This window comes from Lynx canadensis, chromosome A2 (genome assembly GCF_007474595.2).
Source record: "Lynx canadensis isolate LIC74 chromosome A2, mLynCan4.pri.v2, whole genome shotgun sequence".
NCBI classification, from domain to species: domain Eukaryota; kingdom Metazoa; phylum Chordata; class Mammalia; order Carnivora; family Felidae; genus Lynx; species Lynx canadensis.
The window spans coordinates 114757034-114780759 of NC_044304.2; the positions used below are offsets into that span (position 1 = coordinate 114757034).

The 23726-nt window shown below is 38.2% G+C and overlaps 1 protein-coding gene across 2 annotated transcripts in view; it reads right to left on the minus strand.

The window, feature by feature from the left end:
- Positions 1-22138, minus strand: part of FAM126A (family with sequence similarity 126 member A) — a 105666-nt gene extending 83528 nt beyond the window's left edge. For both annotated transcript variants that reach the window (XM_030308091.1, XM_030308092.2), the window contains exon 1: positions 21939-22138. The gene's annotated coding sequence lies outside the window, so the exon portion shown is untranslated. The remainder of the gene's footprint in view (positions 1-21938) is intronic.
- Positions 22139-23726: the final 1588 nt, after the last annotated feature.

The following is a 23726-nucleotide window of genomic DNA, read 5'->3' on the forward strand; positions in this document are numbered from 1 at the left end:
AAAACAGACACTCAGATCAATGGAACAGAATAGACAACCCAAAAATGGACCCACAAACGTATGACCAACTCATCTTTGACAAAGCAGGAAGGAATATCCAATGGAATAAAGACAGTCTCTTCAGCAAGCGGTGCTGGGAAAACTGGACAGCGACATGCAGAAGAATGAACCTGGACCACTTTCTTACACCATACACAAAAATAAACTCAAAATGGATGAAAGACCTAAATGTAAGACATGAAGCCATCAAAATCCTCAAGAAGAAACCAGGCAAAAACATCTTCGATCTTGGCCACATTAACTTCTTACTCAACTCGTCTCCAGAGGCAAAGGAAACAAATGCAAAAATGAACTACTGGGACCTCATCAAAATAAAAAGCTTCTGCACAGCTAAGGAAACAATCAGCAAAACTAAAAGACAACCGATGGAATGGGAGAAGATATTTGCAAATGACATATCAGATAAAGGGTTAGTATCCAAAATCTATAAAGAACTTATTAAACTCAACACCCAAAAAACAAATAATCCAGTGAAGAAATGGGCAAAACACAGGAATAGACACTTCTCCAAAGAAGACATCCAGATGGCCAACCGACACATGAAAAATGCTCAACGTCACTCATCATCAGGGAAATACAAATCAAAACCATGAGATACCACCTGACACCTGTCAGAATGGCTAACATTAACAACTCAGGCAACAACAGATGTTGGCGAGGATGCAGAGAAAGAGGATCTCTTTTGCATTGTTGGTGGGAATGCAAACTGGTGTAGCCACTCTGGAAAACAATATGGAGGTTCCTCAAAAAACTAAAAATAGAACTACCCTATGACCTAGCTATTACACTACTAGGCATTTATCCACGGGATACAGGTGTGCTGTTTCGAAGGGGCACATGCACCCCCATGTTTATAGCAGCACTATCAACAATAGCCAAGTATGGAAAGAGCCCATTGATGTCCATCGAAGGATGAATGGATAAAGAAGATGTGGTATATATATACAATGGAGTATTACTCGGCAATCAAAAAGAATGAAATCTTGACATTTGCAAATACGTGGATGGAACTACAGGGTATTATGCTAAGTGAAATTAGTCAGAGAAAGACAAAATCATATGACTTCAGTCATATGAGGACTTTAAGAGACAAAACAGATGAACATAAGGGAAGGGAAACAAAACTGATATAAAAACAGGGAGGGGGACAAAACAGAAGAGACTCATAAATATGGAAAACAAACTGAAGGTGGCTGGAGGGGTTGTGGGAGAGGGGATGGGCTAAATGGGTAAGGGGCACTAAGGAATCTACTCCTGAAATCATTGTTGCACTATGTGCTAACTAATTTGGATGTAAATTTTAAAAAATTAAAAATTAAAAAAAAAAAACTCAGTGAGATAGTAAAAAGAAAAAAAGATTCTTAGCTGAATTACAGGAAAACAGAGTAGAAGGAAATGCTCAGATTATGTTACAGAATAAAATTAATTTAATTTTAAGGATTTCACTGCTTAGAAACTGACCAATCAACTGGAAAATCCTATGAAAGAATAGGGTATCCGTGCTATTGTTTGAAAAGAAGTGTTGCTCATGGCCTCACTACTTACCTGTGTCCTCAAGTGAATAAAGCTTCCTCTCAAGGCACAGGGAGAAGAAATAGAAATTTATAGAACCTGATGTGGGAAGTCAATCCAAAGACCTGTAACCTAGGCCTATTCTCTCTGTAAATCATAAAACAAGTATCTGGTTATCAAAAATAGAGCAGAAGTTTTTACTATGGGAAATGGTATTTGACTAAAGCATCTTTTGTCTACCCCAAGAACAAATATAATCATATTAGGATATCAGTGTGCTATGGCAACCAGGCCAGTGTGTTTCTATTGGAAAAGATAGGACAATTAGAAAAAATATAGCAATGCCTCTTCTCATTTCCTATTTCTATCTTCCTATTCTTCTCAAATCCTTCAGGACTTCAGAAGAATATTTTATCTAGGGAAAGGATATTTGATTTAAACTGAAATTACAAAGTTAAAAAAAAAAACTATTTGTCAACAACCATTTTGATATCTGGACTGGCCCTATGAATTGCTTTGACCAAGAAAATGCAGTGAACTAAATTCTGTAAAACTTCTAAGGCTAGGCCTTAAGAAACCTGCAGCTTCCACTTCCACGCATTTGGAATCAGGCTACCACACTGTAAGAAGCCCAAACTACCAAGAAAGTCTGCATGGAAAAGAACAGAGGCCACTGCTAAGCTATGAGCTGAGAGTTAGCACTAAGTACCAGCCATGAGACTGGGCCATTTTGGACGTTCCAGCCAAGTCAAGTCTCCAGATGAATGCAGCTTCAGCTGACAACATAGAGCAGAAGACCTGCCAAGCTAAATTTAGTCAACCTCAGATTTGTGAGACATAAAATATATGTGCTGTTTGAATGCACTAAGTTTGAGGTTGGTTTGGTAGGTAGCAATGGATAACCACAATACTGTCTTAAACATTTAGGGTATACCTTTTGAGTGCAATGCATTGTGCTAACTCACATCAGAGAATATTAGGTTGAGCAAAACATGGTCCCTGCCATCAAGGAATTAGATTTTTCCATGAAAACTCATAGTAAAACCCATTGCAACTAGGACATAATCTATGAATGTTCAATAAATGTAATTATATTCTGCATATGTATACTTTTTTTGTCTGATCCTATTGTTAATAATGGCAGATATTGTGCACTGGTTGGATACAATTCAAAGTCTGGAGAAAAAAACTCACTAATAATCACCCTATCATAAGTGCTACGCTTAATCAATGAAACCAAAATACCACAGTAACCATCACATTTGCCACTATACTACATAAAAATTACTTTTATTCATTAGATATAAACAACCTCATTTTGCATATATCCTGATGCCAACACCTCAAAATTCTCCTGAGAGGTCAATGATTCCATTTAAACTTTCAGTTAAGAAAAAATGAGGTTTCATCTGATTTTTCTGCTTTATAGTATAAGATATTTGCAAATTTTTAGACAATTAATATAATATAAATTTTTAAAAGTCAAATGATGCAATAAGGGATTCAGGTTTGATAGAATAATTAATAACTCTTATTACTGGGAACTTCAATATAAAACAGGCACCTGAGAGAAAACATACAATTTCCAAAATCCTTTAAGACTGTGATAGATTTCTCTACACATCTGTCTACAAATTTTTAAGTAAAACCCCTGTGAAAATTAGGGAATAAATTAAAAGATTCTTAAAGTGCCTCCTCATCCTACATCCATATATAAAAATAAGTTATTCAAAACAAAGTTTCATAAAATGGTATTATACTGTTAGACATTTTCAGATAATACACTATCTTAATGTTAGATAAGGATATACGTAGAAGACCACAGAACCCACATGTCCAATACCCATATCTCAAACCATAGGATGAATATAGGTTGCTTTCAAAGTGTTGATGTTTTCCAAAGGGATAATTTTTATTAATCTGATGGCAAAATACAGAGCATAATTCTTTGTAAAATGCCTTTAACCTGAATAATCCTGAATATTGGAGCTTATAAACTCTACCATTCTACAAAAGGTGGGGGGAAAGATAAAGACTACAGATGGTTTACTATATAATAAAACCACCAAGAAACACATTTTCACTCCACCAGGAAGCCACAGTTCATAAAACCCATCACAAACCACAGTATAAAATAGAGCACTTAAAAATACGTTGAACCACTGAGGCATATGTTACGTTAATGTAAAAAAGAAGTGGCTCATCTCAGTGATGGGGTTCCCAGAGATCTCACCATCCTAGCTGCTCTTACCTAAAAGAAATCTAATTTGTCAATAAACTGCACATTATTTTAGTCAAGGCTACTTGAATGCTAGCTTAAAAAAAATAATATTTGGGGTGCCTGGGTGGCTCAGTCGGTTGAGTGTCTGACTTCGGCTCAGGTCATGATCTCGCGGTCTGTGAGTTCGAGCCCCGCGTCGGGCTCTGTGCTGACAGCTCAGAGCCTGGAACCTGTTTCAGATTCTGTGTCTCCCTCTCTCTGACCCTCCCCCGTTCATGCTCTCTCTCTGTCTCAAAAATAAATAAACGTTAAAAAAAAATTTTAAAAAATAATATTTGCAAAGAATCTTGCAGAAATCCAAGGCGAGAACTGTAGCACAAAAGGGGCTTAAAGAAATTGAACCTAAAAAACCAGAAACTAGAACTTAAATCCTTATCTTCTAAAGGCAGTCTATTTTAATTCCTCTGATTCTCTCAGTGCCATTCTTTATTTGCTGAATGGCTTCCTAACTTACTCATCCTACCTATGGCCCATTATGGATATTCTAGTCCTAACTATCATGGTCTTTTTGCTCTAGGCACACACTCTCCTCTACACCAAATCTATATTTCTTAATTTCCACAATCTAAATTCTTTAAATAAATCTGACTGTGACAGATCCTTACTTTGATCCTGACTACAACTTACTAGCCAGGCTGGAGATTGGCCGTGCATGGGAAGATATCTCCCCTGGGTCCAACAGTTAAGATCACTGATATAGACTCATGTAGAGACTGGTTTTTTAGAAGGGGCTGTGCATGGGCAGAATGGTAAACACATCTAGTATCTACTATAAATACAACACCCCAGAAGAAATCTAACAAACTGATTATGAGGCACATTTTAATCTGGGAAACCTAAAAATTTTTAACTTTCCTTAACAATCAAGCCTCACAGAAATAGCTCATTTTATGCTTAAACTCAGCTAAATCCCAACACCTTTTTCATTCTGACCCAATCAATTCGTAAAAATCTAAGTTAGGGTCAGGGCACCTGGGTGATTCAGTCAGTTAAGCGTCTGACTTCAGCTCAGGTCATGATCTCACAGTTCCTGAGTTCAAGCCCCATGTCAGGCTATGTGCTGACAGCTAAGAGCCTGGAGCCTGCTTCAGATTCTGCATCTCCCTCTCTCTCTGCCCCTCCCCTGCTCCTGCTCTGTCTCTCAAAAATGAATAAATGTTAAAAAAAAAAATTGTTTTTTTTAATCTAAGTTAAGGTTGCTGGAGGGGAAGGGAAGTGGGGGGATGGGCTAAATGAGTGATGGGCATTAAAGAGGGCACTTATTGTGATAGGCACTGGGTGTTATAATGTAAGTGATGAATCACTAAATTCTACTCCTGAAACCAATACTACACTATATGTTAGCCAACTTGAATGAACATAAAATCTTGGAAAGAAAAAAAAAAATTTAAGTTACAATTGGCCTTTTTAAATTGGCTCACACATAACAGGTTCATGAGCCATTGAATAAATAAGAATAAATCTTTGAATCTTTATAGTTTGGGCCCTGAATTCTACTCAGAATTTTTAATGTAACATTTACCTTATTATTAGCCCTCCATGGTAGTTGACATCATGGTATGCAGTAAGTCACCCTGAATGCAAGGAATTTTATACTACAAAAAAAGTAAGGAATCGGAGCTAGAGATCTCTTGAAAAGCTACCCATGTATTAATTTTGAGTGCAATAACAATAAATGACTTTTCCCAAAGTGGACATACACTAAGTATAGGAGGCCCCAAACTAAGTAAATATTCACAGTGAAAAGTCATTTTTAATGTTTAATGTTTAATGTTCCTTAGAGAAGGAATACAGGTCTAGGCTGAGAAAGGTTCCAAAAGGGCCAATGAAATAGAACTCAATGAAACAGGAAACAGGAGAAATATCGAAGAGGAAAGCAATAAAAGTATACAAGAATTACAACAAAGAATCTGATGAATGTTCAGGAAAACAAAACCGGAAATAATTCCAATGGAATGAAATCATTGAACACCAGGGCTTTCATTGGGATCTAATGGAGAGAAAAATAAAAGCAGTGGTGTAGGCAGTGTAATTTAAAGTTATGAAGGTAACAAAAGTATTTGCTTGTTGTAAATGAAGACAATACCATTAAGTTGAAATTTTCAAGTCTGACCTCCCCATCAGCAAAGTAGAGATAAATTATTTATAACACAATGATTTACCTCCATTGTCTCACTTTGCCCTTATGTTCATATTCCAACATGCAAACTATTATGTGTTATCTACATTACTTAAAGAAAATGCTCTTTTATCTTATAAGAATAATTAATGTGGCTCTTGGGAGTGGATGCATACATACTTCATGTCATTGGCTTTACCAGAGAAAACAACCTTGAACTTAAAGATTTTAAGAGATAAGTATAAACATTTCAAAAGATAAAAATTACCTCAATACCATTCACTGAGCATTCAACAACAATATTCAAGATATTGCATAAGTAGTAAGTAGTATGGTGCTTAGTAATGCTTTTACGGATTCAGTAAACCAGAACCTCAAGATGGTAAATTTTTATTCATCCCCTGTCTAGCTCATACAATTTATCCAGACTATAGGCCAGGCAGGGACAGAGTGGGAACAAAGAAAGAGAACAAGACCAGGCAAAAACAGACATAGGATGGGAAGTTATGTGGATAACTCATACAATGTTTTTACTCATACAAAAAGTAAACATTACTATGCATTCAAATTGCAACGTTAATAATTCAACAAGCCCTTGAGTGCCTACTGAGTATAATGCAAACTATGCCTATTACTTTGTACTAATAGCAAAAGAACAGTAAGATATGCTCTGTGTCTATGGGAGCCTATAATCCAGATGGCAAAGGAAGTGAGGAAAATAAGTGAGGGAAAAATTGAAACAAGGTAGCACCTTTATTTTCCAAAGGAATAATTGCAAGTGCTAGAATCATCATAAGATCATCAGAATTACACAAAATCAGCAATGTAGAATTTAAAAGAAGGGTTCTGTTTATTATGCAACTACAACAAATTACAAATTTTCCAGTAAAAAAGAAAACAAAAAAATATAAACACTTTGGTAAAACACTGATCTCCCACCTTCATCAATATTTTTCTATATTAGAGATTTTTTTAATTGCTATTCTTAGATCTTTCCCACATAATTAAAAGAAATGTTCATCCTTCTCACTGTTGCTATCCCACTCTTCATAAGAAAGCACTGTTGTACCATTGTGTATTATTTCAAACTCTTTTCCATGCATATACTATATAATCAGCAATTCTGAAAATTCTTTACTCTTAAAAATTATTGAGAATCCCAAATAGCTTTTGTTATGGTGGTAGTTATATTTACTGATGGTTATCATGTTTGAAATTTTTATGACAAAACTTTAAACGTTTGTTACAATAAATCCAGTACATGTCAACATAACACATTTTTTTTTTTTTTTAGCATTTATTCATCTTTGAGAGACAGAGAGAGATAGAGCATGAGCAGGGAAGGGGCAGAGAGAGGGAAACACAGAATCCAAAGTGGGCTCCAGTTTCTGAGCTGTCAGCACAGAGCCCGATGCTGGGCTCGAACTCACAAACTGCAAGATCATGACCTGAGCCAAAGTTGGACACTCAACTGACTGAGCCACCCAGGTGCCCCACACGTTTTTATTTAAAATAACAATACTCCATGAATAAGTCACAGGAATAAAAACCAGGGCATAAGGAATATAGTCAATGACACTGTAATAGCAATGTAAGGGACAGATGGTAGCTTCAGTTGCAGTGAACACAGCATAGTGTATAAACTTGTCAAATCACTAAGTTACACACCTGAAACTAATGTTACATTATGTGTCAGCTATACTCAAATAAAAAATAATCATAAATAAATAAATGTAACAATTTTCCCACAAACAAAAAAGTTACTGAGAAGAATGGTTTTGCTTCATATTTTCATAAATTTCTTTAACGTCTTGGCTTAATAGGACACAGCTGAATCTTCAAACTGCACCTGCATTCAAACTGATATGATATGATAGTCAAATTGTGTTTTGATTTTTTTCACCAAAAAAAAAAAAAAAAAAAAATAGAATCACTCTCTCCACGACTTGATTTTTTTAACCTAATATATTCTGGACCTGGACTTCGTTGTTTTTGGTGGTGGTGGTGGTGGTGTTTTAATCCATGTGTGGTAGACTATTACCATTATATTTATGGCCTTCAACAGTCTGTATACTTTTGTGCAGTCCTCTCCCACACTGGTACTGGGTTTGGCAATGTGACCTGTTTTGGTGAACGGACTTTAGGAAGCATGATGCCAGCAGAGGCTCAATAAGTGCTTGCACCTGAGGAATGTCCTCTTGAAATACTTTCTCTTAGAAAGTAGCCACCATGCTATAAAATCTCAGGGATAGGCATGTGAATGAGAAGCCACATGGAGAAAGATCTTGGAAGATGAGAGGCCATCCTGGCAATTTCAACCTCATGTAAGCCCCCAGAAGAATGCAGCTGCACAAGTGATTTCAACTAGATTGATTTTAGCTACACAAAGGCAGAACTGCCCATAAAATCATGAGAATAATAAATCTTTGTTATTTTTAAGCTACTAAGTTTTAGGGTAATTTGTCACACAGCAACAGATAACTAATATACCTCAGAACACATATAGAGAAATCAGTCTTTTGGAGAAAAAAACCTTCTGAATATTACAATTTTAACTAAATCTATTAAGTTAGGGATATTTCCCATTTTTGAAATTTTTTTTCCAGCCCTTTAAAATGGCGGTTTCCAGTTTTCACTAACTGAACAATGCTATGATAAACTTTCCTGAATCTCTCCAAGTATTTCTACAGGATAGACTCAGGATGCTGGATCAAAGGTTACTTGTGGTTAAAATTGCCTTCCAAAAAGATTATATCATGCTATACTTCCATTAAGAATAGATGGAAGTGTCATTTCCCTATACCCTAACCAATTATAGACATTATTAATCTTCTTAATTATTGCCATTTTTATGGGCCAAAAAAGCCACATTGCAAACATCTATTTGCATTTCTGTTAAAATCTTTTCAAATGTTTATTATTTCTTCTTCTGTGAATTGTCTACTCATATACTCTGCCTATTTTTTTCCTTCAAATTTTGTAGAGTTTATCACATACTATCCTTTCTAAATGTTGCAAATATTTCCCCAGTTTTGTCATTTGCTTTTTAGCTTTGTTTTTGGTATTTTCATTGTATAGAAAGTTTTACATTTTTATGTACTCAAGTCTGATAATCATTTCTTTTATTAATACTGAATTTTGCTTCATAAAATTTTTCTCCAGAGTTTTCCTCTAGAGTAACCAGAGTTTTATTTTCTATGTGATAAATGATTAATATTTCTGGATTTTTTTAAATACATACACACAGTGTGAATGTAACTTATTCTCCCCAAATGAATAACCAGTTATACCAGCACCATTCATTGAACCATTTCCCAGAGGTAAGAATTGATACATTTAATATATATTAAATTATCATATACTTGGGTCTGTTTCTGGACTCTATTTCAGTGATCTTTTTGATTATTCCTGCATCTGTACTACACTATTTTAATTACTATAAATTAAATGACATTTTTTTTAGAAATTTAATTAAGTGTATATTATAGTAAAATCCAAAGTAACAATGACTTAAACAAGATAAAGTTTATTTCCTTCTTATCAAAAATGAATGGGAAGAGGGTGGCAGTCCAGGGCTAGTATGGTGGCAGCTGCCTGTTTTGCTCTACTATCCTAGCAAAATTGCTATCCTCAAGGCTACTTCACATTCCAAGATGGCTACCATAGCCATCCTGCCCACATTCCAGGAAAGAAGTTAAGCAGGCAAAAGAACGTCCTCCTTTCTTTTAAGGGAGACTTTCTTCCCTGCGCCCCTTTTAACTTACACGTATAGCTCACTGGCCAGAATTTAGGATTGATGGACACACAGCATTATGGGATACTAAGCAAGATCATCTTTAGCAGGGTGACACAACAGAGTTCACTAGTTAATTTAGTTTACCCTATTCTCAGAACTCTGATATCTGCTTCCAAATGATGAAAGGGCAAGTGTTCTACTTTTGTATATGTTCAAATTTTTCCCTTTCAGCAAAGTATCTCAAAACACTATAAGAGTTGACTAACACATCACGATTTAATATATAATCCAATTAAAAAACAAGAAATAAGTGGCAAAAAATGCATATATATTTAGCTTATGGCTAAAGCGTGTGATGACAAAGTGCTGACAATAACTGAGACAACTCAGTATGACTGGTTGATGATCAGGGGTTATGACAACTATCAAAGCAATAGGCATGAGCCAAAAGATACATTATTCTGCTCCTATTGATCATAACACAAGCAAAGTAATGTTGCTAAGATTATGTACAAGCAATTAGTTCAAATTAATATTAAATTAAAAAGTATTTTATTCAGTCTTCCTCTTGCAGTTTCTACTCTGAAAAAGCAACCAGGTCTATTGGCAGAGGCTCTTGAACACTTAAGAACACAAAATACCCATAAACACTTTTTCCTTGCCAAACCAAATAAATCCAACTGAACTAAAGAATCAGCCAGCTGCTTGCCATTGACTGTACTGTGGGGGGAGGTGAAAATAGACAAATAGTTATTACTTTCTACATTGAGCCATCCAAATTTCTCTCTACCTTGTTTGTCTTGCCTGAGGGAAGAGTCAAAGTTTTAAGGTTCTGGCATTCAGCATTGCAAATTGATCCTTGGGGATAGGCAAATTAGGGGTATTTGGGATTTCACTAAATCCAAGCAGACAAGTCACCAATATTAGTTTGTTAGGGTTGCTGTAACAAAGTACCATAGACTGCGGCCTAAACAACAGAAATCTATTTTCTCACATTTCTGGAGACTAAAAGTCCAAAAATCAAGGAGTCAGCAGGGTTGGCTTTTACTGAGAGGAAAGGATCTGTTCCAGGCCTTTCTTCTTGGCTTGTATCTTCTCCCTATGTCTTCATATCATCTTCTGTCAGTAGAAGTCATGTCCCAACTTCCTCTTATAAGGACATCAGTCATATTGGATTAGGGCCCACCTTAATTATCTCATTTTAACTTAATTAACTCTGCAAAGACCCTATCTCAAATTATGGTTATATTCTGAGGTCCTGAGTATTAGGATTTCAACATATAAAAGAAGACACGATTCAGCCCATTAACACTTTCAAAGCTGCAATAAAGTAGGGTTGTAGAAAGTAATCTCTCTTTTCTTGTACTAGAGGTTTTTAAATATCACCCATTTATTAATAAACTATTGAATGTCTATATGTCCTAGATGCTAAGTTTACAAAGCGGAATACGACATAGTCCCTGAACTGAGGGATTCTCAGTTCACTGTAGGAGACAAGTAAACGTGGAAGCGAGTGTCCTTTAATCCCTTTTGAAACAAAGCAAGGCAAATCAGGGTATAGGCAAATAAAATAAAATAATAACAAATGCTATGAGGAAAATGGGGAGGAATATAAAAGAAAGCCCAATGTAAATATTGTCTTGGAATCATTTTGTTACCATTTGATCTTTTTTCCTCTCTCTTTCCCCAAAATTACAGCGTACAGAAATACACTTTCCGAGGCACAGCTCTACTTTAATTTCTTTAAAGCTTTTTGCATTCTAAGTGGCAGTTTTATCTGCTCTAGTGTTGAGGACAAAGGAAGAGAGAAATGTTAAGGGAGCCAAATTCCAGTTGACTTGTGGGTTGGGTTGATGTTTTAGAGCGAGTCACTGCCCTTTCGTATATTGGAATGAAACTCTCAACCGTTAATAAAGCCTGAGGGGGGGCCTGGGTGGCTCAGTCAGTTAAGCATCCCACTGTGGATTTCAGCTTAGGTCATGATCTCACAGTTCAGGAGTTCGAGACCCACCTGGGGCTCTGAGCTGACAGTATGGAGCCTGCTTGGGATTCTCTCTCTCCTTCTCTCTATGCCCCTCTGTGCTCTCTCTCTCTCAAAATAAATAAATAATCATTTAAAATAAATAAAGTCCACCAATAGAGGCTCCAATGTTCAATTAAAAAATGATGGGGGCAAAGGGAAGGTGCAATGAGAAAATGCAAGTAAACATAGTTAATGATGGCAATGTGTGCTAGCAGAGCCATAATAACAAAAGCGACAGATCTTGACTGTACTACAAAATTCTACTCGGTTCTTCTCAATCAGAAACTTGGTGGATCTTATTAAAATAGTTGTTTATCTTGGTTTAAAACTTATAGAAAGCAAAGCAGCAATAAATAGTTCAGTATGATCATGCTGATGCATATTAACTGGGGTAAGAGTCAATTTGTTTTAGCAGAGACTGAATTAAAATTTTTTTTAAATAAAGTTTTCAAGGGGCACCTGGGTGGCTCTGTTGGTTAAGCTTCAGACTTTGGCTCAGGACATGATCTCGCAGTTTGCAAATTCAAGCTCCACATTGGGTTCCCTTCTCTCAGCACAGAGCCCACTATGGATCCTCTTGTGCCCCTCTCTCTCTGTCCCTCCCCTGCTTGTGTGCATGCTCTCTCTCTCTCTCTGTCTCTCACTCTCTCTCAAAAATAAACATTACATTTTTTCTTTAAATAAAGTTTTCAATAATATTAACTTTTATATGAGTATAACAAAATATAACTTAGATGTTGCTTTGCAGCTGAATATGAAACTAAAAGTAGTACAACAAAAATTTCTATCTTGATTCCTCCCCAAGTACTTCAAAGTCCTGTAAGAATGTTTAAAATCCCTAAAGTAGTTTAAGCATTTCTTTTTCAATTATGCATTGTTTCTGAAAAAAGGGTTTATAACAGAAAACAGAACATCTGTTTGGACCCTTTTGCCAATAACCAATTCCTGACTGATGGAATTCGAGTGCCATAAATCACATAATATTACTGTAAACTCTGGAGCTTTATAATCTGTTGACATGAAAAGTATCTGCCCTGATTACATCAGCAACAAGCTCAACACCATTTCCACCAAGAGGCTGGCCTTCCTGAGTATAACATACACCTGTATAACATATTTGAAGTTCTCATAGTGAAAAGAATTAAGTTTTACTCTTACTTTTCTTGACATCACCTTTCTTAGCCTGTCTTTCCTTTCCCCTCAACCTATCATTATCATGGATTTAAAAAAAAAAAAAAAAAAAAAAAGCATATCAGCTCCCCCAGAAAAGGGCTTGTTAAAAATTAAATGTTGGATCACCTGGGTGGCTCAGTCGATTAAGCATCTGACTTCAGCTCAGGGCACGATCTTGTGGTTTGTGAGTTCGAGCCTTGCGTTGGGCTCTGTGCTGACAGCTCAGAGCCTGGAGCCTGCTTCGAATTCTGTGGTTCCCTCTCTCTCTCCACCCCTCCCCTGCTCACACTCTGTCTCTCTCTCTCTCTCTCTCTCTCAAAAACAAATAAACATTAAAAAAATTTTTTTTAATTAAATGTTATATATATATATGGTAGAGAAGTGTGTTGAAAGGAATCCTTTTATAAAATATTTTAAGGGGCGCCTGGGTGGCTCAGTCGGTTGAGCGTCCAACTTCAGCTCAGGTCATGATCTCACTCACCGTGAGTTTGAGCCCCGAGTCGGGCTCTGTGCTGACAGCTCAGAGCCTGGAGCCCGCTTCAGATTCTGTGTCTCCCCCTCTCTCTGCCCCTCCCCTGCTCATGCTCTGTCTCTCTCTGTCTCAAAAATAAATAAACACATTAAAAAAATTTGTTTAATATTTTAAATACAAAAGATAGCTAATACAAATTATAGCAAACATAGCTAAAATTTCTCTTCCACTCCTTTCTATTAGGAGACTATCATACCTTATAGTCCTTTTACACCCTTCCCCTCTAGTGTTTTGACACAGCTCAACAAATAGAAAAAGCAACATGGCACAATAAAAAGAGTCCAAAAACTCATGCCCAATTTCCAGCAAATTACTTAAACTCTCTAAGTCTCAATTTCCTCCAACATGAAAAGTAGTGATGACATCTATATCACAGGAATGTTTTAGGGATTAAAAATAATACACTAGCACACCATAGATGTTCAATAACAATAGCTCTAATTGTCACTAACAAAATATTTATCAATTGGACAATTGAGAATGAATCTCAGAAGCTTACAGTTTCTGAAAAGGGGGGAGAGGGGTGATGGAAGGGAGGCTTCATTAGATTCTTATGCTCTCTAGCTACTTCCATACTTACTTATTCTTCACCAATTAACTTTCTGATTTAGTAGCCTCATCTACTGCTACCGCCTCCAATTATCACCACCAATTTATTCCTTAACCCCCTTTACAGTATGTATTTGGTTCTCATCGTATACTTTCCATCACCTTAGAAATGACAATCTACTGATTTTTTTCTCAATATTCTTTCCCTTTAACCTTGCCACACGCATATTCCTTTCTGAAACTCTAAGAAGACTTCACTGACCTCAATATTCTGGTTCTATCACCCATATAACCATTCTGATTTTCTGTACTTCTTGAATAGTCCATTCCATATGCACATTTCTACTTCCTTTCTTAGTTTGACACTTCTTCCCTCCCCTCCTGATTCCTAAAACACTTCCACCTTCCTCTCTATTCCCTTATCAGAACCCACTTGAAGGTTCATAATTTCCCAAAATAGTCTCCCCTGCTTTTCCACTACAAAAGTGCACACTGCCTGGGAGGCTATGTTGCCACTCCATCCACCACAGTAATATCTATGGATTAACAAGTCAGCAGGAACCTTGAACTTTAAGTTGAAAAGGGAATGTATATACCTGGCAAGTATAAAGAGGTCAGACTGGCAACTTTCTATGCCCCCATGGGCAGAAGCAGGGGAGTACAGTATGTGAATGTTGCTTAGAACTAATACCCTAATTAAATTAGTTAAATGCTCTTTACATTCAAAAGGGAAAAAACAAACAAATAAAACCAGGCAAGCTCCAAAAGATTAAAATAGAGTTCATAATTGCTTGCCCAATTTAGGCAGTTTTAAGGCTTACATTATTCTTTTAAATTTCCAAGCCTAAACATCATTCTATAAAAGAATAAATGCAAATCTTCCAAAAGCTGATGTCTCAAATAACTTTCATAGTACAGTTTAAGAACTCATATACAATGTTTTCATTAAGTCAAGTACAAATAACTGAATGAATCCTTAAGCATTTACATGAGAAAGCAACTAATGTTCATCAGCTAATCAAAGACTCTTTGTTCAGGAAAACACACACCAAACAAATATCACTTAACATTTACTACTAAAAGGCTACTCTGATGCAAGCCTCAACAATGACAAATGTTTAAACTACAGTGGAAAAGTACTATTTTCCAAAATTCCTTGATCTTTTATCTGTGTTGCACTTAACATTCTTTACAAGGTGCAAACAGGATTCAGGAATGCAAATTGATCTTGAAACTGCACTAAATTAAAATGTAAATTATATAAAGTACATTATACATTTATTGTATTTCAATTCTGGGATCTTCTATCATAACCACACTTGGATGTATTTATTAAAATAGCAGGAGATATGATATTACATAGAGCGACCCGTAATAATTATGATAGGGTTACCAAAAACTGAGACTAATTGGGCAAAAAGGAAAACAATAAGACACTCAAATAAAGTGATTAAATTAACTTCTCAATAATAGAGAATAAGGGAAGAGTCTGATTAAGAAAAAATTAGGGTACTGATTAAAACACATGATCTATGGCATCAGATAGGAATTCAACTTAAACTCTCTACCACTAACTAGTTGTTGACCTTGAACAAGTATTTTAAACCTCGTTGAGTCTCAGTTAATCTGTAGAGTAAGGACAATGCTACTTATGTCTCAAAATTGTGCATGTACATAAACTGTACTTAATCCAAAAGGCATAGACATTTTTATAGCTAAACTATTTCTGACCTTAAGGAAGAGATGAATTGCCAGAGGATATAAAAGAAAAATGGAAGGTTTCTCTTTCTTTTTTTATTTTGCGAAGCTAGTAATATATAAGGTAATATAAGAAGAATACTAAAGATCAATCTTACATAGCAATCAAATCTAGCACTACTTTAAAGAGGTATGCTATTACCAAGTTGCCTTTACCAGCAATTGTTTGGTGAAATCTACTAGGAAGTCCTCTAATATAATTCATCAGCCAGTAGGTAAAAGAAGAAAAACTATATGATCATCTCAGTGTACATTACAAGGGTATGTGATCAAATTTAATATCTTTTCCAATTAAATCTCAATTCCAAAAAGGAATTAAGAAAGATTATTTCCTTAACATGCTAAAAACAAAAGTTGCCAGAAAGAATACACAACTGTGAAACCCTAAAGGCATTCTCACTCAAATGAGAAGTGAGCCAAAGATGCTCACTATTCACTAATATAATTTAACATCACTCCAGACATTTAATGTCAAAAATAAAAGAAGGATTAGATATTGGCAAGAAGGCAAAATTACCATCATTTACAAATGCTATAACTGCTGTATCACAAAATCCAATAAAAACTATAAGAAATTAAGAATTTTAGGGGCACCTGGGTGTTCATTCAGTTGGTTAAGCATCCACTCTTGATTTCTGCTCAGGTCATGATATCAAGGTCATGAGATCAAGACCTGCATTGGGCGCCACACTGACAGCATGGAGCCTACTTGTGATTCTCTCTATACCTCTCTTACTGACAACACAGAGCCTACTTGGGATTCTCTCTCTCTCTCTCTCTCTCTCTCTCTCTCTCTGCCCCTCTCCTGTTTACATGCACAAGCACACACGCTTTCTCTTTTTCTCAAAATAAATAAACTTAAAAAAATGAAATTAAGAATTTTATAAATGGGGGTGCCTGGGTGGGTCAGTTGGTTCAGCATCTGACTCTTGATCTCAGCTCAGGTCTTGCTCTCAGGGTCATGAGTTCAAGCCCTATTTGGGGGTTTAAAAAAAAAAGAATTTCATAAAATGACCAGTTAGAAAACAGTATACCTAAATTACCAACTTTTCTATATTCCACTGAGAATATGCAATCCTCATTAAAATACAATGAGGGGCGCCTGGGTGGCTCAGTCGGTTAAGCGTCCGACTTCAGCTCAAGTCATGATCTCGCAGTCTGTGAGTTCAAGCCTCACGTTGGGCTCTGTGCTGACAGCTCAGAGCCTGGAGCCTGCTTCAAATTCTGAGTCACCCTCTTTCTCTCACCCTCCCCTGTTCATGCTCTCTCTCTCTCTGTCTCAAAAATAAATAAATGTTAAAAAAAATTTTTTTTAAATAAAAAAAAATACAATGAAAAAAATTCCATTCGCAATAGCAACATGTTTTAAAATACCAAAAATTTACTTTAAAAATAGGCAGAACCACATCAGGAAAACTATAAAACACTGAGTCATTAAAAAATGACTTGGGGGCACCTGGCTGGTTCAGTTAGTAGAACATGTGACTCTTGGTCCTGGAGTCACGAGTTCAAGCCTTACGTTGGGGTAGAGTTTACTAATAAAAATAATACTAATTTTTTTTTTTAATGACTTGAAGAAATGATGAAAATATTGTAAAGGTATCACAACTATCTCAAAAAAATTAATTTGAAACTCCATTGGGGCTCTTTTGAGATCTTAATAAATTGAATTAAAGGTAATCTGAAGGGGTGCCTGGGTGGCTCAGTTGGTTAAGCATCTGACTTGGGCTCAGGTCATGATCTCGCAGTCTGTGAGTTCAAGCTCCATGTCGGGATCTGTGCTGACAGCTCAGAGCCTGGAGCCTGCTTCAGATTCTGTGTCTCCCTCTCTCTCTGCCCCTCCCTCAGTCATGCTCTGTCTCTATCTCAAAAATAAATAAAACCTTAAAAAAATTTTTTAAGGTAATCTGAAAAGATTTAGAAGGTTTAGAAAGAAAGAAAGAAAGAAAGAAAGAAAGAAAGAAAGAAAGAAAGAAAGAAAATAAAAGAAAGGAAAAAGAAAAGAAAAAAAGAGGAGGGGGTGGGGATATAAATATTACCTTTCTCAGGATAGGAAGTATGGGCCTTTGACAACTCCCTAATCACAACTCTTCCTGGTCTCATTTGGGAGACATAGAAATGATTTCATCCTCCAAAGTATTTAAAAGGCATATATCCAAAGGGCAAGCAAACAGAATTTCTTCTGAGCAAAAAGATGTTTTAAACAGAAGATTTTCAAATGTTAAATATTCTCTTTCCTCAGTGCAGATATGCAGCCTAACTCCAACAGGGCCAAAAAGACTCTGGCAGTACTTGGCTCTCAGTAACAAGCAATAGTCAAACTGTTAGTTCCATCTGCTCCCCTCCAAAAAATGACAAAGCATTACATGGTGGTGCCAGGGGTCCCAGGCTCCATTTAGGGAGATTTCCTGAGCGGCATCCATTTTCACAATATTAATATGCTCTCTAACTTTGTTTGAATACTTTAGAAAATCAGTCTTGATACTACACGATGACAACTTGGATGCTGATAACAAAGAAATGTGCTGTCTTTAACATCAGATTCTTTGTTGCTTCCAAATTGTCTTCCTTTCTTATTTGTCAAAGCTCTGAATTTCACCCACTTCCATCTCCCTGGGGACTCAATTCCAGTAAATATCTCATCTTTCCTACTTCTTACTTCTCACCTTATTTATGCATGTAAAGAAACAAACATAACATTCCTTCAATCTATATCCCTCTTCAGTGGTTTTCAACCTTGCCTGAACATTGGAATTACCCAGGGAACTTTAAAATACCTGTCCAACTAATCTATAGTAACAGAAAGTAGATCAGTGGTTTCCTGAGGATGAGAGGGAGAAATTACAAAGGGACACAAGAAAACTTTTGTAGGTGATGGATATGTTCATTATTCGGACTGCGGTGATGATTTTACAAGTATAAATCTATGGCAAACATTAAATTGCACACTTTAAATATGTGTGGTTTATTAAATGCCAATTAATTTCAACAAAGCTGCTGAAATAAATACTAATGCCTGTGGTACTACCTCAACCTCAAATTGGTATGGGCTTTCCCCTGGAAACCAAGATTCTTAAAAGCTCCCCCGATGGTTGGAAATGTGCAGCTAAGGATGGGAACCACTGCTCTTTAGCTATCATCCTCTCCCTTCTTCAGTTTTCTTGAAATGCCTCACTCAAGCATGTCTACTTTATCATCACCCATTCTTTCTCAATCTTCCAAAGACTGGTTTCTGAACCCTACTCAGTTAAAACTGTACCTGTTCAAGCCACCTATGGAATCCTGATCCTTAGGTCCCTGGAATCCTCTCCTTCCTTGACACCTCTTTACAACATTCAAACTTGTTGACCCATTCCCCTCTATCTGAAATTCTCTCCATCCTTAGCATCTCTCCTGATGTTCCTCCTACCTTTCTAACTAGCACTCTTCTATCTCTTTCACACTATTCTTCTACCCATTTCTGCTTTTTAACAGACTGTTCTCTAGCCACTGCTTTTACAACACTATAACCTTTCCCTGAGTCATTTCAATATCACCAGATCAATACGGCTTCAATTCAACCGCCGATCTGCCCTGCAATCCTGATTTCTTTTATAAGTTCCACATCCATGGATCCAAACATCTAATGACATCTTCACCTGAATGCTCCACAGCTTCCTCAGATTCAGAAAACCCAAAATAGAAATTATCATCTTCCCTCCATCTTCCCTCACTTCCAATCACTAGAACCAAGTCAAATCCTCAGGGTCCTGATTCTTCCTTCTTTCTTCCCAAAGGTAACAGTACCTGTCAGATTCTACTACACTCTAGTAGAGTGAGGATCTAAAACAAAAATTCATTAAATGGCTTCTTACTCATCACCACCAATCCAATCCCCATAGCCAAGGATACAATGCCCTGATCTGGAGTTCTACCACCCTCACTATTTTCATCTTCCACCATTTCCTTATCTAACCCCAGCATTCAAGTCATGTTAATGTCAATGTTATTGACTTCGGACTTGTCATTGACAATGACTTCTCTAAATTGCCATAGTTTCTCATGCCTCCTTGCCTTCTCACTTATATTCTTCTCTTGGAAAGTTAGTGACCTCCTGCACTTGGCTAAATTATATCAGATCTCCAAACTGTACTGTGTGCTCCTGATTCTACCTACATCCAAGCTGAGTTAGCCAACTCCTACTCTGCTATGTTCCTACACTAGGCATATCTCTATTCACATTTATCACATTGTATTATAATTGTTACTTATCTGTCTTGTACATCAGACAGTATTTTCCTTGATGACAAGAGTTATGCCATTCATTTGTGCCATAGAACCTATTCAGCCTGGGGCAGTGCAAAATAAATTTATGTTTGGCATAATTTCAGTTATTTACAAAATGTAAATATGATACCCCCAAAAGGGTACTGATATTAACATTTTTCAAAGTTTTTACATTTTCATTATAAAATAAATATCATGCCACTGGATCCTGAATAAAACAGTTGACTATAAGACATGTTTAAACTCTGACTGACAAAACGACACCACTCTGAGAAATGCAATCAAGAGCAGATTTCATAAAATAGAAACACAACAAAGAAAGGAAGCATAGCAGGAATAACATACTGACCCAACCAACACCTTATCTGGGTGTCTATATCCAGGTGCTGTTAATGTCCATAACTAAAAGGTTTTATAATCCCTCTATGGTAATAACTGTAGTAAATCAAAAGGGGATAAAATAAGCCAAATCCAGAATATTTTTAATCTAAATATGTGATGGTTTTCCCCTGAGCCACTTTATTTAAATGAATTATTTGAATAACTGACTTTAAAGCTACTATTGGCCCAGCAGATCCTTTTTTTTTTTTTTTCTTTCTTGCCTTTCCCTGTACTTCAAAAAAATGGTGTTTGGAACCAACATTCATCTCGTAAACCTTAAAAATGTATTAACCCAAAGAAAAGATGCTTAGAAACTGGAGGGGAGGGGTAGTCTGTGGATTTTAGGGAAATGTACTTATGGAAAACAACCCTCCCGGGTCTATCACATTGACTCAAGGTTACACCGATCCTCATGACTTTATGCAGATAAGATTTTAAATGCCGAAAATTTCAAACTGTCAAGTGTTACATGAACCAAAGGGGTGGCATATCGGCTCCAAAAACTACTGTGTGACCCAAAGGGCACACAATTTGCAAAAGGACAGCTTGGTCCTACTGCCTGTCGAGTGGTCTCTGAAATTAGTAGCTGCCTGTGGAACAAACTCCCCCTGCCTGAAGAGCGGAGCCGCTGCGGGGTGTGTGACAGCGCATTTATCAGAGACCCGATCCAGTGCAGCACGAAACCACTAGGGCAAAATTAAAATCTTTCAGGAATGCCTGAACTTGGAGGGCACAAGAGCACAACTGTGCACGCTCAAGGGCGGATACGCAGTTTTGCTGAAGCGTGCAAACTTGTGGTCTTCCAATGCAACCATTTTCAGACAAAACCCCGACGATTCTCGAGCACGTTAAAAGCAGCCTCAGGAGCGGAATAACTCCTAGAAAGAAGGGAGCAAGTGCTGAAGAGGGGATCTCCAGTGTAATAACCAAGGAAGGAATCGTGGCTGCTTTCTGAATCTCACTGCCCTGCGGGGGACACCAAAGACCAGGGCGAACGCTGCTTTTAAAGATGGGGGGGGGGGGGGGAGAGTTGACGGTGACCATTTTAGCCACTAGACTGGACGTACAGCTGTAGCCTCCCGGGAGTGGGAGAGGCCAGGCCCGAGCATCAGCTGCGGCTGGGTGGGGGTGGGGGGCTCCCCGCAGAGGGGCGGCGGGTCCCGCCCAGGCGGCTGCCCCCTGGGCACGCCCGGAGTCTGGGCTGCTCCTTGCTGGGAAAGAGAAAGACCCGAGTCCACGCGCACAAAGCTGCCGCCGCCCAGGCAGCACACGGGCTGCGCCCAACTTCGGGGCGAGCAGCCGCCGGCCGCAGCCCACTCACCCGACCCCGCTGCTCCGGCCCCTCGGACGTCCCTAGAGCCCAGCGCCTTCTCGCGCCCACCCGCGGCTCCTCGCGAGGGAGCCGTTACCCCCAACGAAGGCGCCGCCCCGGGGACAAAGTCCCGGTCCCCTCCCCGCCGCCGCCTCGCCCCGGCTCCTCCCTGACAAAAAAGTTATCGGTCGCCGGCTGCCCTGGGGGCCCGGCGTGGGTCGCTGGGTCGTACTCACCAGAGCGGCTTCCCAAGCTCCACCTCCAGAACCTCGGCTTGTTTGACTCCCAGCGACAGCGACGGCGGCTGCTCTGCTTTCTCCGGAGTAGAAGCACCACCTGCCCCCCCTTCTTCCTAACAGAACGGGTCCCAGCGAGCCATCTTCCCCCTCTGCTCACTGACTGACAACCCAGCCCGGAGAGCCGCCACTGCCGCCAGCCACTCTGACAGGCACGGCTACCGACCCGTCCCCAGGCAGCCAACCACCACCGCCCCACTCCGGCTCGGCCTATCGCCGTGCCCTGGGGCGGAACCAGGACAACTTCTTCACCAATAAGAATCTTCCTCTGCTAGGCCTGGGGCGGAGCGACAAGGTGGGAGGGAGGGAGACTTTAGGTAGGCGTGGTCTAATCAATGGGCGTGATCGGGGCGCCAAGGGGAAGATGATTGACTGTACGATTTGAGGCACGGCTAGATTACAGTGATGGGCGAAAGTCTCTCAGATCGGAGCCAATAGGATTTATAGCCCTCTCAGAAGAAAATAAGCCTTTCAAAGTGATGTTAACCATGATCGCAGAAGATAAACTAACTGATACTTTAATTTCTTGGTCAGGAGCATTTACTTCCCAGTAATTCGAGTCACAAGAATTTATTAAAATCTCATCAAATACCAGGAGGGAAAAATATGTACGTTTTTGCAAAATGGTCATAAAAATTCTTCCCATCTTAATTGCTTTTGGCCTTGGCCTGGAAAAAGTCAAACACAAATCCCCAACTTCTTTCCATGGGCTGTTTTTATTTTCTCCATATTCCCTCCCTACTCTTTCCCAAACACATACTATTTTGTGTGGCCACTGGAACCTGAGCACATCTGAACCAGCTCCTACATACAGTCCCTCTGTTTTGGACTTTGTCAATTCCTCCTATCACATCCCTCTCAAGTCCAGTCAGAACTAATTAGAAGAGAAATGGACTTCAGTCTGGAAGACAAGAAGTCATTCTAGGTTTACACCAGAAAGGGGAAGGACTTCTAAAGCACTAAATGATCCTTTCAGACATGCCAAGCACATAAATAAGAAAATACATGATTTCAAACAGGCATCAAGCAAACAATTTTAGATAACCATTAGAGCAGATCTCTAGAAGAGTCAGCATCCCCCTTCCAAGAACATAGCTGACTTTATAAGCAAATAACAAAATACAGTAATAAGGGCAATAGAGCTAGGTTCAATGAGCAAGGGAAATAGAGGAAGAAATCATCGTGTTTAGGAATGTCAGGGAACTTCACAAGGAAGGTAATGTTTGCGCTGGATCTTAAAAGGTAAATAGGAATTTGCCAGAGAAGAAAGTCAAAGAGGATTTCAGTAAAAGGGAAACAGCATTGTCAAAGGCATGGAGTTGTAAAAGGGCACCCACTGAGAAAGTCGGTGGGACTGAAAGCGAGTAGCGCCAAAAATTTAGAGCAAAAGATTGAGATGAGATTATAAACGGCCTCATGAGCTACATTAAGGTATTTAGAAGAGCACTGTTCAACAGAGCTTTCTGCAATGATGGAAATGCTCTGTATTTTTGTTGTCCAGTGCAATAGCCACTAGCCACTTATATGGTCCTTTTTTTTTTTTTTTTTTAATAAAGGCAGACTGCCACCTGCAGCACCTCATTTGGATGTGTCTGGAGTCTTGGAAGCTTTATTAGTCTACCTTCTCCTACAAATGGACCTGGGGAGTTTGTTTATAGGATCTAGCAGGGGAGCTCAGCTACCTGAAGAATGGTCCTCTATCAGGACAAGTTGTCTTCTTGGAGCTAT